A 14,139-nucleotide genomic window follows, 5' to 3' on the forward strand; every position below is an offset into this window, starting at 1 on the left:
ACAACAATCTTGCTAAACTTCAAAAGAGGGAGTGGTGTGATGGGTTCTCCACTGCCACCTGTCACGTCAGAGCGCCCAACGGGGTCAAAAAACCAAGATGTCATATAGTGCCATGCAATCAAAGTTCTGTCTCTGTTGAAGTGCATGATGTCTGTGACACACATGAGCGATTGTTGGCATTTTTTTCTGTAAAGGACTGTATATCATACCTGTGGGGCTGTTGGGCAAATTGTGTTGGAAGAAACTGGATCGGTCTGGAAAAAAACAGAAACCAAAGGAAATTGAATGAGCAAGTATCAGAATGAAGAGCGACTTCTAGGTCAGTGTTTCTCAACCTCAACAATTTTAAGAGATGTGTGGCCTTCAAGCCCCAGAATTCCTCAGCCAGTGAAAAAGGCTTCTTAGATAGTACAGGTAGTGTTGCTTAATGAGCGGTCATTTAGCGACGCTCCAAGATTATGACAACCCCCCCCACCCCGAATGTACTCATAACCTGGTTTCTGACAGAGGAATACACACACCTCTAGTCACATGACCACATTTTGTTTTTGGTTTTTTTTTGTAAATTTTTTTTATTTTTTCCAACATAAACATAAATTTTTTTTTTCAAGAACGAAGTCTTGGTCCGATCACAAATGGGTATACTAATTTAACAAATGAAAACAAACAATTTTAACATAAATTCCAACTTCTTAATAAATCTTTCTATTATCTCATCATACATCTTAATCTCCTACTAAAGCAGAGCTCATTTTTATACTCAATTATAAATCAAAATTCAATACCGCTCTATCTAAATTTTTTTTCCCTTGCTCCTTTTAACATCAACATTAAACACAAAAACAATCTATTCTATTAATCTATATATTTACCTTACAATTTTATCACCACAAATCTTAATTTTCAAATATATACAACTCAATTTTTATTTCAATTTATTAATCAAAATTTCTTTCTATTTTTCTCATTTTCTAAACCCAATTCATCCTATCATGTTCTTAAACTTTTACACAGACATCTCAAAATTTACCATTTCATTTTAATTATCACCCAACATTTTCTTTTTCAACCCTTATTAATAATTATTCTTCAGTATATTCTCCTCATTCTCCTCCATCACTCCACCTATTATTTGCCTGATTTCCAGCATTTCATTATTTGGCTGATTTCTCAGCATATTCTCCTCCATAACTCCAACTTCTATTCGGCTAACTTATTAAAAATTTCTTTTTCCATATGTTGTCTATTAATCCAATCTATTAATGGAAACTATTAATAGTTTCCATCTATACTCTTCCAGGGTGTGTCCCCATTTATTTCTTTATATTAATCATTTCCAACATGTGTTAAATGCAATCACAGTTATAACTTCCATCTGTGTACCTTAGTATATCATCTAAAATCATTAACAATTGATCATAATTATCATCCACCACTTTGTTATCAAAGTAAAATTAAAACATGTTGCAACAAGTTATGCTTTTATGAACATATCACTTTTAGTCACCTTAACTTCCCATTTCTATTTTTATTATATTTCTATCTTTATTTACCATAAACACTTGTTTTTATTTAAAGCTCATTTAAATTTTGAACCATTTAAACAATTAAACATTCAAACATTGCTATCTAATTTATCTATTTTGCTTCTTTGTTTCCTTATCTGTCCATATGCATTTCAATTCAAAGTCAATACTTCCACGCTTAAAACTCTGCATATCCTTTTTAGTTCTATTATAAAGTCTGTTTCCAGTAAAACATCAGCTTCTCCACTTCTGTTCCTGCGCCAAGCCTTTTGTTGCTGCGCCAGTTAGTTAAAAGTTTATTAGTCATTGTATTTCTTCTTTCTTTGTAAAATCATTAAACAACAGAATAGGAATCTCCAAAGTTCAAAAAACCATAGCTTTTTTCAAAGTAATCCACAATATATAACAAGACAAATAGGTTCTTTTCAAGAAAAAACAAGTTTCCGCAATTAACACTTTCACTTAGTCACAGCTTCAATCGCCATTTTGAAACATTTATGTAGCAATCCGTTTGATCTCTTTGTCTGGCTTTTAAAGGTGACAAATCCTTAATTATCGCTTTTCTCTTTTCAAGTTCATTTCAGTTTTAGCAAGAAAGTTCAAATATCCAGCTCTATTTAGTTAATAAGCAGTTCACTCCAATCAATCAGTGGTGAAATAAAGTTCTTAAAGGGTTTTAAAACTTCTTTCTTTATTTTACAAAATCTTCAAGCCCCTCAGATCTTCAGCCGCTAGGTAAGGCTGGGGGTCTTATTTGTAAATATCCTCATTAACACGTTGTTTCTCGCCTGGGCTGGTGTCACTCACTCGACTCCGAAGCACATCGTCTTTTCTTCCTTCCTCCTGCACTTTGCTTGTCCTGATTTGTCGCAGTCTCGAGGCAGCCGCCATGGCTGCCATCCCCCGCCGTTGATTTAAGAGGATTGCTTCCGGCCTCCGAAGAACTTACCCGTTCCTCTCGGCCGCCCAAGGGGTCCCTCTCTTTCCCCTGTCCCTTCAGGACAGGGTAGGTCCGCATACCTGTCAGTGGCAGTTAGCCAGCCGGGATTTTGTTGGGACTGCATCGCCGCGACGCCAAACTGGAAGTCTAAGTCACATGACCACATTTTGGAAACTTGGCAACTGGCTAACTTTTCATCAATTGCAATGTTCCATGATCACGTGACTGCAATTTGTTTTTGCTGGTTTCCAGCCTTTTTGGTTGGTTTCTGCTAAAATCACCCCCATGGGAGGGGACTCCCTTTATGACTGCAGCTTTGACTTTACAACTGCTCCATTTGTTTAACAAGTCACAAAAAAAGTTCATAAAATCAAGCCAGTCACGTAGATGCCTCAATTTATGACAATCATGACTTACAGACAGGAATTCTAGGCTCCATTACAGTCATAAGTCAAGGACTCCCTGATAATACAAAAATGTGTTGCTTGTGAAGTTTAGCAATCTCACTAAACTTCAAAAGTTGGAGAGATGTGATAGGTTCTCCACTGCCACTGGTCGTGTCAGAGTACCCATGTTTGACCATGTTTTATGACATTTTTGTTTAAAACCAGCATTTACTTCCAGTTTTTGGCAAAACCAGCCTAGAATGAATGATTGGTTTGCTTAATGACTGCTGCAAAAAAGCTCGCAAAATTGAGTCGGTCACATGGGTGACCTGCTTTACCACCATCAAAAAGACAAGCTCCATTACTGCTGTAAGTTGAGAACTATCTGTATTTCCTCCATGTGCACATGAGACAGACATTCTCCTTGTTTAATTTCTAGTATTTTCAAACAGATTTAGTTGAGAGACATCCAATTTTATTCTGTACAGAACTATACAGTTCTACACTTTACAACCGGGGTGGAGAACTATGGCCCTTTAATGACTTGTGGACTTCAACTCCCAGAATTCCTGAGCCATCCATATCCACAAGTCATAAAAGGGCCTGTATTGCCCCACTCACTCACACACACATGTAAGTGTGTTTTAGAGATGGAATTTAGAATGGAATGGAACGGAACATAAGTGGAGTGGAGTGGAGTGGAGTGGAGTGGAGTGGAATGGAATGGAGATATCTGGCTCAACAGTAGTAACTGGGAAAGGGATCTTGGGGTCCTAGTAGACAACCACTTAAATGTGAGCCAGCCGTGTTCTGCAGCTTCCAAAATGTCAATGCAGTCCTAGACTGCAACAACAGAGGGGTTGCATCAAGGTCACATGTAGTGTTACTACTGTTTTATACTGCTTTGGTAAAACCACACTTGGAATATTGCACCAGTTTGGATGTGATATAATGATATTTATAATGATATAAAAAAGATGCTGAGACTCTAGAAAGAATGCAGAGAAGAACAACCAAGATGATTAGGGGACTGGAGGCTGAGACATATGAAGAATAGTTCCAGAAATTCGGTATGTCTAGTTTAGGACTAGAGGTGACAAGATACCAGCGTTCTGCAACCTAGAACTAAGGAGAAATTTCCTGAGTGACAACAATTACTCGGTGGAAGGGCTTGTCTTCAGAAGTTGTGGATGTTCCATCACTGGAGATTTTTAGAAGAGACAGGTGTCAACCCTGAATCAAAGCTGGCTGGGGCCATCTTCAGGGTTGCTACACATCAGGGGGAGGAAGAAAATATACTGCTCAAAAAAATAAAGGGAACACAAGCAGAAGACATCCGAGATCTGAATGAATGAAATAGCCTTATTAAATACTTTGTTCGTTACATACAGTAGTTTATACACTGCTCAAACAACTAAAGGGAACACAAAACTACTGTATGTAACGAACAAAGTATTTAATAGTTTTAAAGTATTTAGGCTATTTCATTCATTCAGATCTCGGATGTCTTCTGCTTGTGTTCCCTTTATTTTTTTGAGCAGTGTAGTTAGATGGGGTTTGTAGCCAAAACAATAAAGTTTTCCTGTGGGAACCAAGGACGTTCTCACAGGTAACTGGCCAAGGAGGGGGAAGTAACCAGGCAACCGGCCAGCAACTGGATTGGACAGTGTGACCAGTGACCTGGGGGTGGGGAAGGGAAAACTCTTACTTTTAATTAGGTGAAAGTCGTGGGAACTTTAGGGTTGGCTTTCACCAGTTGTGCCAATATGATGTATCCAATAAAACTTTGAGGAATTTGCCTGCCTCAGAGTTCTGATTTCTATGGGTGCATTACTTGGAACGCTGACATCAAGCTGACTCTCTTTCAACTCTCTGATCTAATCAGAGCTGCTCTCTGGGGTCCTGAGCCCCAGATGCTCACCCAGGCTACCGTGCGAGTAGCAAAGACTCATGGAAGATTGTGGAATACAGTAACAAGAGGACAAACTTGCAGGCGCTGCTGCGCACCCCAAGGGACCCTGCAAAAAGGGCCAACGAGTGGCAGGAACGGTGACTGAAATCATCCATCAGGGACTCAAACGGCTAGCCCTCTACCCTGTCGGCGCAGTCAAGCCCTGGACTGCGGCACAGCCCACCAAGACAACATAGGTAGGGGACCCCACCTCCCCCTCTACACCACCAGCCAGGACTGCAGGCACCTCCCAGATGGGCCTACTACCCTGGGCACAGCTGGGTCCAAGACCAATATACCACTGCCAGCAGCGGCTCCTGCACTGGTTCCTCAGCTTCCCTGCCCAGCTTGTCCACTATGGATAAGAGCCACCTTTGACGGGGATCTGGACAAGCTGGCATTCTTCCTGAACTAGGTGTGGGCTCACATCGATGAATATGGCGCTGACTACTTAACTGACTAAGCCATGGTATGAGCCGTGACGGCTTGCCTGGAAGGGGAGGTGGATGAATGGGTTACCCAACTACATGACGAAGACACACTGGAGCTGGGAGACATTGACACCTTCTTACAAGACCTAAGGGCCAGGTTTGAAGATGAATCCCAGACCCAGCAAACTGCAGCTGAGATCCGGGAAATTAAACAGAAGGGCCACCCTGCCAAAGAGTATGTCAGAGAGTTCAGAAGACTGGCTGGGAAACTGTGGCACTGGCCAGAATGACTCCTACTCTACTTTTTCAAGGAAGGACTAGATCTAGAACTGCTTCACACATGCATCTGCCAGGGAGTCCCAGGATGTATCCACGATTGGTACCAAATGGCAGTGGCCATGGAACTTGAACTTAATTGTCACAAGAAATGCAGTTCTGCCAAAATGAAGCCAAACAGCCAAACCAGAAATGCCAGCTTGGTCATCAGTCCAGTTCCCAACAACCTGAAGAACAACCAAGGGGGACTTCAGGGCAACCCATCAAATGCTTCTGCTGAGGTCAACAGGGCACTGAGAGGCTGAATGCCTGGCTCCAGCTCCCATACCAAAAGGGAAGACCCCAGAATCAGCCAAGCTGAAACACACACACACACCTCATGTAAAGAAGCTGAAAGGGGAAAGTTCACCTGCCAAGCCATGGAGGTCCCCCCTCCCCCTAGCGGTGAGGAGGCAACTCCGGCAGCCCAGGGACCCCAAGAACCCGTGGTCTACTATAGTAATGATGAGAGCGAAGACGACCTGATGGTAAGTGAAGCCATCCAGCCATTCACCATCTCATCAAGACTGATAGTGCCCGAGACTCGACCAGAAGTGTTGTGGCGAGACAGTCGGGGAAATAGCGGGCTCTAATGAGCCCTGCGCAATTCCGGACTGACGAAACGCTGCCGAGAGGTCTTCGGACCGAATCCATCTTGTAGGGATGGAGAAGAAGGAGAGGCACCTCGGAAGATGGTGAGCAGGAGCGGTGATTTGAATGGAGTACTGATGCCGGGTGAGTGATTGCCAGCTCATAGGCAAAAAAAGAAAAATATTTTTAAATTTGTTAAAAGTGCCCCAGCAAAATAACAGTGGCTAATAGGCGTGGGGGAAAGGAAGGAAGAAGACTAAAGCGGAAATTTAAAGTGATAAAACCTGAAAAGAAAATTGACTTCTGGACAAAAATATTGGGAGAACTTTAAAAATTAGAAGAAAAAACAAACCCATAATTGATGTGAAGAGGATTGGAAAGAAAGTAAAAAGATTTTCTTGAATGTTGGAGAAAAAACAAAGAGGAACTTAAAATTAAAGCCCTGTAATAGAAGTTTTTTATGAAAAAAAAGGGGGGGGGAAATAGACTTTGCAATTTGGATTGTACCTTAAATTGATTTGGGCAAAATACAAAAACTTTAAAAAAAAAGTCTGGTAGTGCCCAAGACAGGAAAAAAAGGGAGGTGGAAGCTATCATAAGACATGGGTTGCACCCACTGTCTGATCAGCCTGCCCACAGTCCTTAAATTAGGAATTAGGCCAAAAACGATGGCCCAACCCATATGATTCAAACAGGCTGATGGATCACTAATAGGGGGAGGCCCTGCCACACTCCTCACCAAGCCTATCAGACTAGAGATGGGCCGGCAGTGGGAACTCATCCACTTCATAATGGCGCCAAAAATGACAGAAACGGTGATCCTAGGCCTGGCATGGCTTGACAAGTGGGGCCCTACCTTTTGGTGGGAAGGGGGCGATAGGAAGATGAGCCTGGGAGTAGGCCCTCTCCCTCCCCGACACTGCCACAGGGAAAACTGCATGATGACCAAATGTCATTAAGCAAGGCGACAAAGGGAAGACTACATCTGAGCGGCCCCCAGGGATGCCACAAATCCCCAAAACCTACCAGAGGTCTTCAATGAAGAGGAATGCAACACTCTACCCCCCCTCCACTGCCCAACCGACTGTGCCATGGAGTTTGTTCCCGGGGTGAAACTACCCAGCCAAAAATGTATTCTATGACCCCAAAAGAAATGAGAGAACTAAGAGAGTATATCAACGCAAATCTAGCAAGGGGATTCATACAACCAACAAAATTGAGGGTATCCTCTCCACCTGGTCCTCTTCAAAGAGAAAAAAGACAGGTCAATGAGGCTATGCATAGATTTTAGGGGAATAAACACTGTTTGCATGGAAAACATTTACCCACTCCCCTTCATGAGGGATCTGCTAGCCCACCTAGCAAAGAAAAAGTTGTTCACCAAGCTAGACCTGCAAGAGGCGTACTACCGACTGCAGATTAAGGAAGGGGATGAGTGGAAAATGGCATTCAATTGTCCCTTAGGAAGCTTCCAATTTAAAGTAATGCCATTTGGTCTCCAAGGAGCCCCTGCTGTGTTTATGCAACTAATCAATGAGGTGCTACATGAGCACCTGTAGAAAGGGATCCTTGTGTATTTGGCCGACATTCTTATTTTTTCTGAGACACTAGAAGAGCATGTTAAATTTGTATGTCAGCTACTAAAAAAGCTCTTGGTGGCCAAACTATATGCCAAGTTTTCCGAATGTGAATTCCACCAATCCTGCCTGGACTACCTGGGGTATCAAATCTCTAGTGAAGGCATGGAAATGGATCCTGGAAAAGTCAAAGTAGTTTTAGAGTGGCAAGCCCCTCGCATCCGCAAACAGCTTCAAAGCTTTTTAGAGTTTGCAAACTTTTACCAACAGTTCATCCCTTCATTCACTGATTGCCCTTCCCATCATCGAACTGTTAAAAATGGGAGGAGAAGGGGTCAAACCATGACCAAGTCAACCATTGAACTGGACCCTAACATGTCAAAAAGTGTTTGAGGCACTCAAGAGACTGTTTGCTATGGAATCAATCCTGAAACACCCAAATCCAGAGCATCCATTCATCATCCCAAGCAGATGCCAGTCACGTGCTGTGGCTGCAGTCCTCCTTCAGAGAAAGTTCTGATTTCTATGGGTGCATTACTTGGAATGCTGACATCAGGAGAGTCATTGATCCTGAATAAGGTCTCCTCCTTGAGTGGGGGGGGGTGTTGGGCTAGAAGACCTCCAACGCCCCTTCCAATTCTCTTATTCTGTATTCTGCTTATGGGCCAAATCATCTGGTGATACTTCAATGACGTCAGATATGATTGGAAGCTGGCAAACGGGCCATTTCCAGCCTCTGGAGAGCCCCGGAGGAGGGTGGGGAAGGCCATTTTCGCCCTCCTGATGCTCCTAGAAAACTTCTGGAGCCTAGGGAGAGAGAAAAATGGGCCTTCCGGTCCCACCGGAAGTCGGCAAACAGGCCATTTCTGGCCTCCAGGGGGTGGTGGGTGGGGAAGGCCATTTTCACCCTCCCCAGGCTCCTAGAAAAGCTCTGGAGCCTGGGGAGAGTGAACAACAGACCTTCCCCACACCCAAGGCCCTCCAGAGGCAGGAAACAGCCTCTTTCCCTACTTCCACTGGGCCCAGAAGGCTCGAAAATCAGTTGGCCAGCTTAGCCAGAGCTAAGCTCGCGTGCACACGGATATGGCTCTGTGTGCCATAGGTTCGCCATCGTGGGTTTAGGAAGTCTGACTGGTCACTTTAATGACTGTAGGACAGACATTCAAAAAGACAGACATTACATAAAACTACCATCATCCATTACAATCGCAGAAAGTGTGTCAGTCGGTTACAAATCTTTAGTGCTACCTCCCATATGTTTTGTTTAAAAATTAAAAAAATTCTATAAAAAAAAAGACAGACATTACAATGCAAATTCAAAGTTCTGAGTGACACACACACACGGTCATATGTTTGCATTTTGGGTGCTCTGCAACCAGCCACATTTACAGTTGATGCCAAACTGGAAGTGTATTTTCTTTGACTTATTTAATAAATTATTATGACTTTTATTTATACAGTCATTAAAATGCATGTGTCACTCTTCAGAAACAGACTTTTCATAATATGTTGGATAGCTCCAACAAAGATAAAGCAGGTCCATTCGTTCAAAAGAGGAAGAACTATTTTAGAATCAATCCTTTTTTGTGAATCCAGGAAATGTGTTTCGCTGCATAATTTAATTTTTGTTACTATATTGGTAATTCAGTATGATTTGGGTGATTGTTTTTACTGTTTCTTAAGTTTTAAAGTATTATTTTGGATTTCTTTCTTGGAAAATATAAAAATGAAGCGTTGATATTTTTGGATTTGATTAGATGTGTTCTGATTTTAAAAATAATATTGCAAGGGAATTTTTTTTAATGTACACCTTTGTTTCTTAATAAACGCCTATTCACGCATTTTCATGTATATTAAGGGCTGAAGGGCCTGAAATAAAATCAATGTTAATCTGGGTGTTGAAATTGTGACCTTTAAGTATATCAGAATGGTGCTTTGCAGCACTGGCAGGTGCTTAGCTTGAAAAATGTTGTAGGCAAGGAGGAAGTGTATGCTTAAAGTGTATGTAAAAATAAGCATGTTGTAAAATTTAGGTTGGAGGAACGGACAACTGGTCCTGTTGCTATGACAAGCTGTCAGAATCCTGAAAGTCATGTGATTTTGTGATTTTAGGTATATAATGAAATATTGAAGTTAAGAATTTTACAGAGACACAAAAAAGAATGTTGATGGAAAGAATTAATATACAGATAGTTTAAAAAGTGAAGTATTTAGCTAACAGCATACTAACAACCAAACGTGCAACAATCAAAGAGAATAATTATATGAAACTGATGAGGCAAATTTAAACAAGATCTGGTGAAATGGATTTACAATTGTCACTATCAGGAAGAATAGCTACTATAAAAATGAACATTTTGCCAAGAATACTATACTTATTTCAAACCATACCAATAAAGCTGGAGAAAAAATACTTTGAAGAATTAAATAAAATAACATTAAGATTTGTTTGGTTCGGAAAAAAAGCAATAATAATAATAATAATAATAATAATAATAATAATAATAATAATAATAATAATAATTTTATTTCTATACCGCCCTTCTCCCGAAGGACTCAGGGCGGTGTACAGCCAATTTAAAAACACAAGACACAACAATAATTAAAAATTAAAATAATCAAATAGATTTGGCCGATTTAAAACCCCAAAAATTAAAATACCCCAATTTAAAATTATTATATTGACAGCCCTGCCTGGCGGAACAACAGGGTCTTCAGTGCGCAGCGGAATACCCGGAGGTCGGAGATCTTACGTATTTCCGGGGGCAGTTCATTCCACAGGGTTGGGGCTCCCACAGAGAAGGCCCTCCCCCTGGGTGTCGCCAGCCAACATAACTTGGCTGATGGCACCCTGAGGAGACCCTCTCTGTGGGAACGGACTGGTCGGTGGGAGGCTATTGTTGGCAGAAGACGGTCTCGAAGGTACCCAGGTCCTGTGCCATGGAGCGCTTTAAAGGTGGTAACCAACACCTTGAATCGCACCCGGAAGACCACTGGGAGCCAGTGCAGCTCACGCAGGAGGGGTGTCACGCGGGCACAACGAGGTGCGCCCATAACCACCCGCGCGGCCGCATTCTGGACCAGCTGGAGAATAGGCTTGAAAATGTTGCAGGACCCAAAAAAAGAGGGGGTTTTGGATTACCAGATTGGGAATTGTACTACCAGGCCTCGGTATTCACATGGGTGAAAGAATGGATTAGCTTGAGACATATAAGATTTTTAACATTAAAAGGGCTTGATCTTCAACTAGGGTGGCACACCTTTTTATGGTATGGGAAGAATAAGATACATAGTTATTTCCAGAGACACTATGTTAGGAATGCACTGTTATCAGTCTGGTTTAAAATAAAAGAACAACATTATTTGAAAATACCAATCTGGCTTTCCGCTGTGAAAGCACTGGTACATCCTAATGTTATTAATACAGAAAAAATTGTAGGATACAAAGACATTTTGAATGATAAAGGGGAACTAAAAACTAAACAGGAACTTAGTAGTCAAGGGATAGATATCACATGGTGGCCACATATGCAGATACAATCTCATTATGAAAAAGATGTTAAAATGTAAGGCTTTCATAAAGAGTTAACAGAGTTAGACCAGATATTAACTGGAACAGATGATAAATTGATAAAGAAATTATATTGTTATATATTAAATATAAAACTTTAAAGTGAGCAGGTAAAGGAGAAAATAATTGCCTGGGCTAAAAACTTTGGATATGCAATAGAATTAGATAAATGGCAGAAACTATGGGACAGAAATGTTAAATTGACTATGTCAACTGCATATAAAGAAAATCTGTATAGAATGTTTTATAGATGGCAGTTCGCACTGGCAAGATTGGCTAAAATGTATAAAGATAAATCTGCTAAATTTTGGAAGTGTAATCAACCATTGGGCTCATACTATTATATGTGGTGGACTTGACAAAAGCTAAAAAATATTGGATGACAATACATACTAGGTTGGAAAAAATGATAAAGCAGCATATAGATTTGAAACCATTTTTGTTGGGCATCCTATTGGAAAAATATGATAAAAAGACTACTTATCTGGTTTTACATATACTAACCGCAGCCAGAATTGTATTTGCACAATGGAAAAATGAAGATACTCTGTCAGATGAGAAAGTAATTAAGAAAATATTAGAATGCGCAGAAATGGACAGACTAGTGCTTATTATTAAGGATAAAGAAGAGACTGAATATTTTTTGACATGGCATGTATTTTATCAATGGTTAGACAATAGAAACAGAGGTTAGAAAGGAGAAATAAAAAGAGGAAATGTTAATGTGGAGAGAATTCAAAGATAATGAAATTATGTATTATTGCTATTATCCTATTATATAGTTATATTGTGATAATATAATAACAAATTTGTGGTCTGTTCAAATAACTGTACCCAGATCACACACAGATTGATGGAAATGGAAAACAATATAAACAAAACAAATAAAACTTTTATTTTAAAAATGAAATATTGATTGAGACGTTGCCAATCCACCTCCCTTTTGACTGTTTGTCTGATTGACCCTCATTGCAATGTGATTAATATGTGTTCTATGTTCGCTATGCTTTAAATTCTAATAACCCTCTGAATTCTAAAGTCAGACTTTTGTGGTGTGCTGTCTGTTCAACTGTTATTAAGTGCAGCTATGCTCAATGATCTGTGTAGTTTCACTTTTACTATTGGACATATATATTATATAAGTTGTAAACCAGTTGTAAACTTGGAACAAGAATTATTTTCTTATATAATTCTAACACTATTTTGATGTCCAATCTGGTTTTTTTTAAATATGATGTTTCTGTGCTTTTATTTTGATTAGGGGTAAAATTATTTTTATTATGTATTTATATCTGTACTACAGAAAATTCCAAATAAATCTATTTTGTCACTTTTTAACTTTCCCCCCTTTTTGAACCCCTTTCCCTCAATTTTTCCTTTTTTGTTATTTTGTATTTCAAGCATTTCATCTCTTTGAAACTCAATTAAAGTCAATTTTTTAAAAATTAAATATTACATTAAAAAAACCTCCTTGTGCAGCGAGTTGGATCAGAAGACCTCCAAAGTCCCTTCCAACTGTGTTATTCTGTTAAATAACGGGTGAACCTTTCCTAAAAAGCCAGATAACCTGACTTGGCTCAATCACAGTTATGTCTATCTTGGAAGTGCACCAGGAACACAGCCCGCCACGAATTATAGGATACCTGACGTCGTAAAGTGAAGTGGGTAGGTGGGAATCCCTTTCCGTCCCTTCCCTTCTTAAGCAAACCCAACTTACCATATTCAGCAGTTGACAGTGGAATCCGAGAAAGAAAAGGAAATTCTGGCAAGTTTGCCAATAGGACTTTTTCCTCCCACCGTGAGGGAATGCACATGCAGCTCGCACTTAAATAGAGTCGAGTGGAGCCACGAGGTGGGGGAGGTAAAAGAAAAAGGCGGAGCCTGCCTGGAGGGGGAGGGGGCAGAGTTGGGAAGTGGAGGGATCAATGCTGCTCCATAAAAGGCCACAGTGAATTGAATGTGAGGGGGTGGGATGCTGGTCAGGCGATCTGCTTGCCCCCATTCCTTACGCCCCCTCGATTTTCCACCCACTCTGTGTTTTCCCTATCGTTAGTCACGGAGGTGGGTTGGAGGGAGGTTATGGGCCAACTTAAGGTAGAATTGCAACCTACCATGATTGGGGTAATGGGAGCAGAATTGAAATATTGCGGGGGTTCGCACCACAGGGATGAACCTGCAGCTAATTGCTTTCCAAAGTCAGCCTATTTAGGGGAGGGGGCGGTGGTGTGTGTGGAATCTCGCAAGCCAGAACCTTCCAGTATGATCAAGAGGCAGACTACAATCTCCATAATCCTTAGACGTTTGTCCTGAATGGTATAAGGTCTCCTGCTCGAGAGATTGGGGGGGGGGGCGGAGGTTGGACTAGAAGACCTCTAAAGCCCCTTCCAATTCTCGTATTCTGCAATCACTGGGGTGGGGAGGTGGGGCAGTGACAGGGGTCAGTAGAACGGGGGAGCAAGTAAGCCCTCCTGCCCCCTTACCTACCATTAACCACACATGCTGTTTCTGCAAGACCCTGGTGGACAATATTTGGCTTATTTTCACTTTCGTATTTTTAGGCTGGAGGGGCTGGGCAGGGATCCCCTTTCCTGCCTCTCTACTTCCCTGTACTTGGGACACAGCTGATCTCCGCTCAAGCACTTGATAATGAAACCACTCCATCCATCCTCCCCTCCCCTCCCCATTCCTCTGCTTCACACCTCCATGCCTGCAGCTGTTGCTTTGCAAAAACGCTGGTAATCCCCCCTACTCTCTTTCCAGAAATGCCCACTGACAAATCTTCCCAGAAATGATCCAGCAGCATGGAAGGGAGAATAAGAATAAGACCCAACAGCAAACCAGGGTGTTCATT

The sequence above is a fragment of the Pantherophis guttatus genome, chromosome 1 (assembly GCF_059756535.1).
Source record: "Pantherophis guttatus breed Tessera chromosome 1, ASM5975653v1, whole genome shotgun sequence".
NCBI classification, from domain to species: domain Eukaryota; kingdom Metazoa; phylum Chordata; class Lepidosauria; order Squamata; family Colubridae; genus Pantherophis; species Pantherophis guttatus.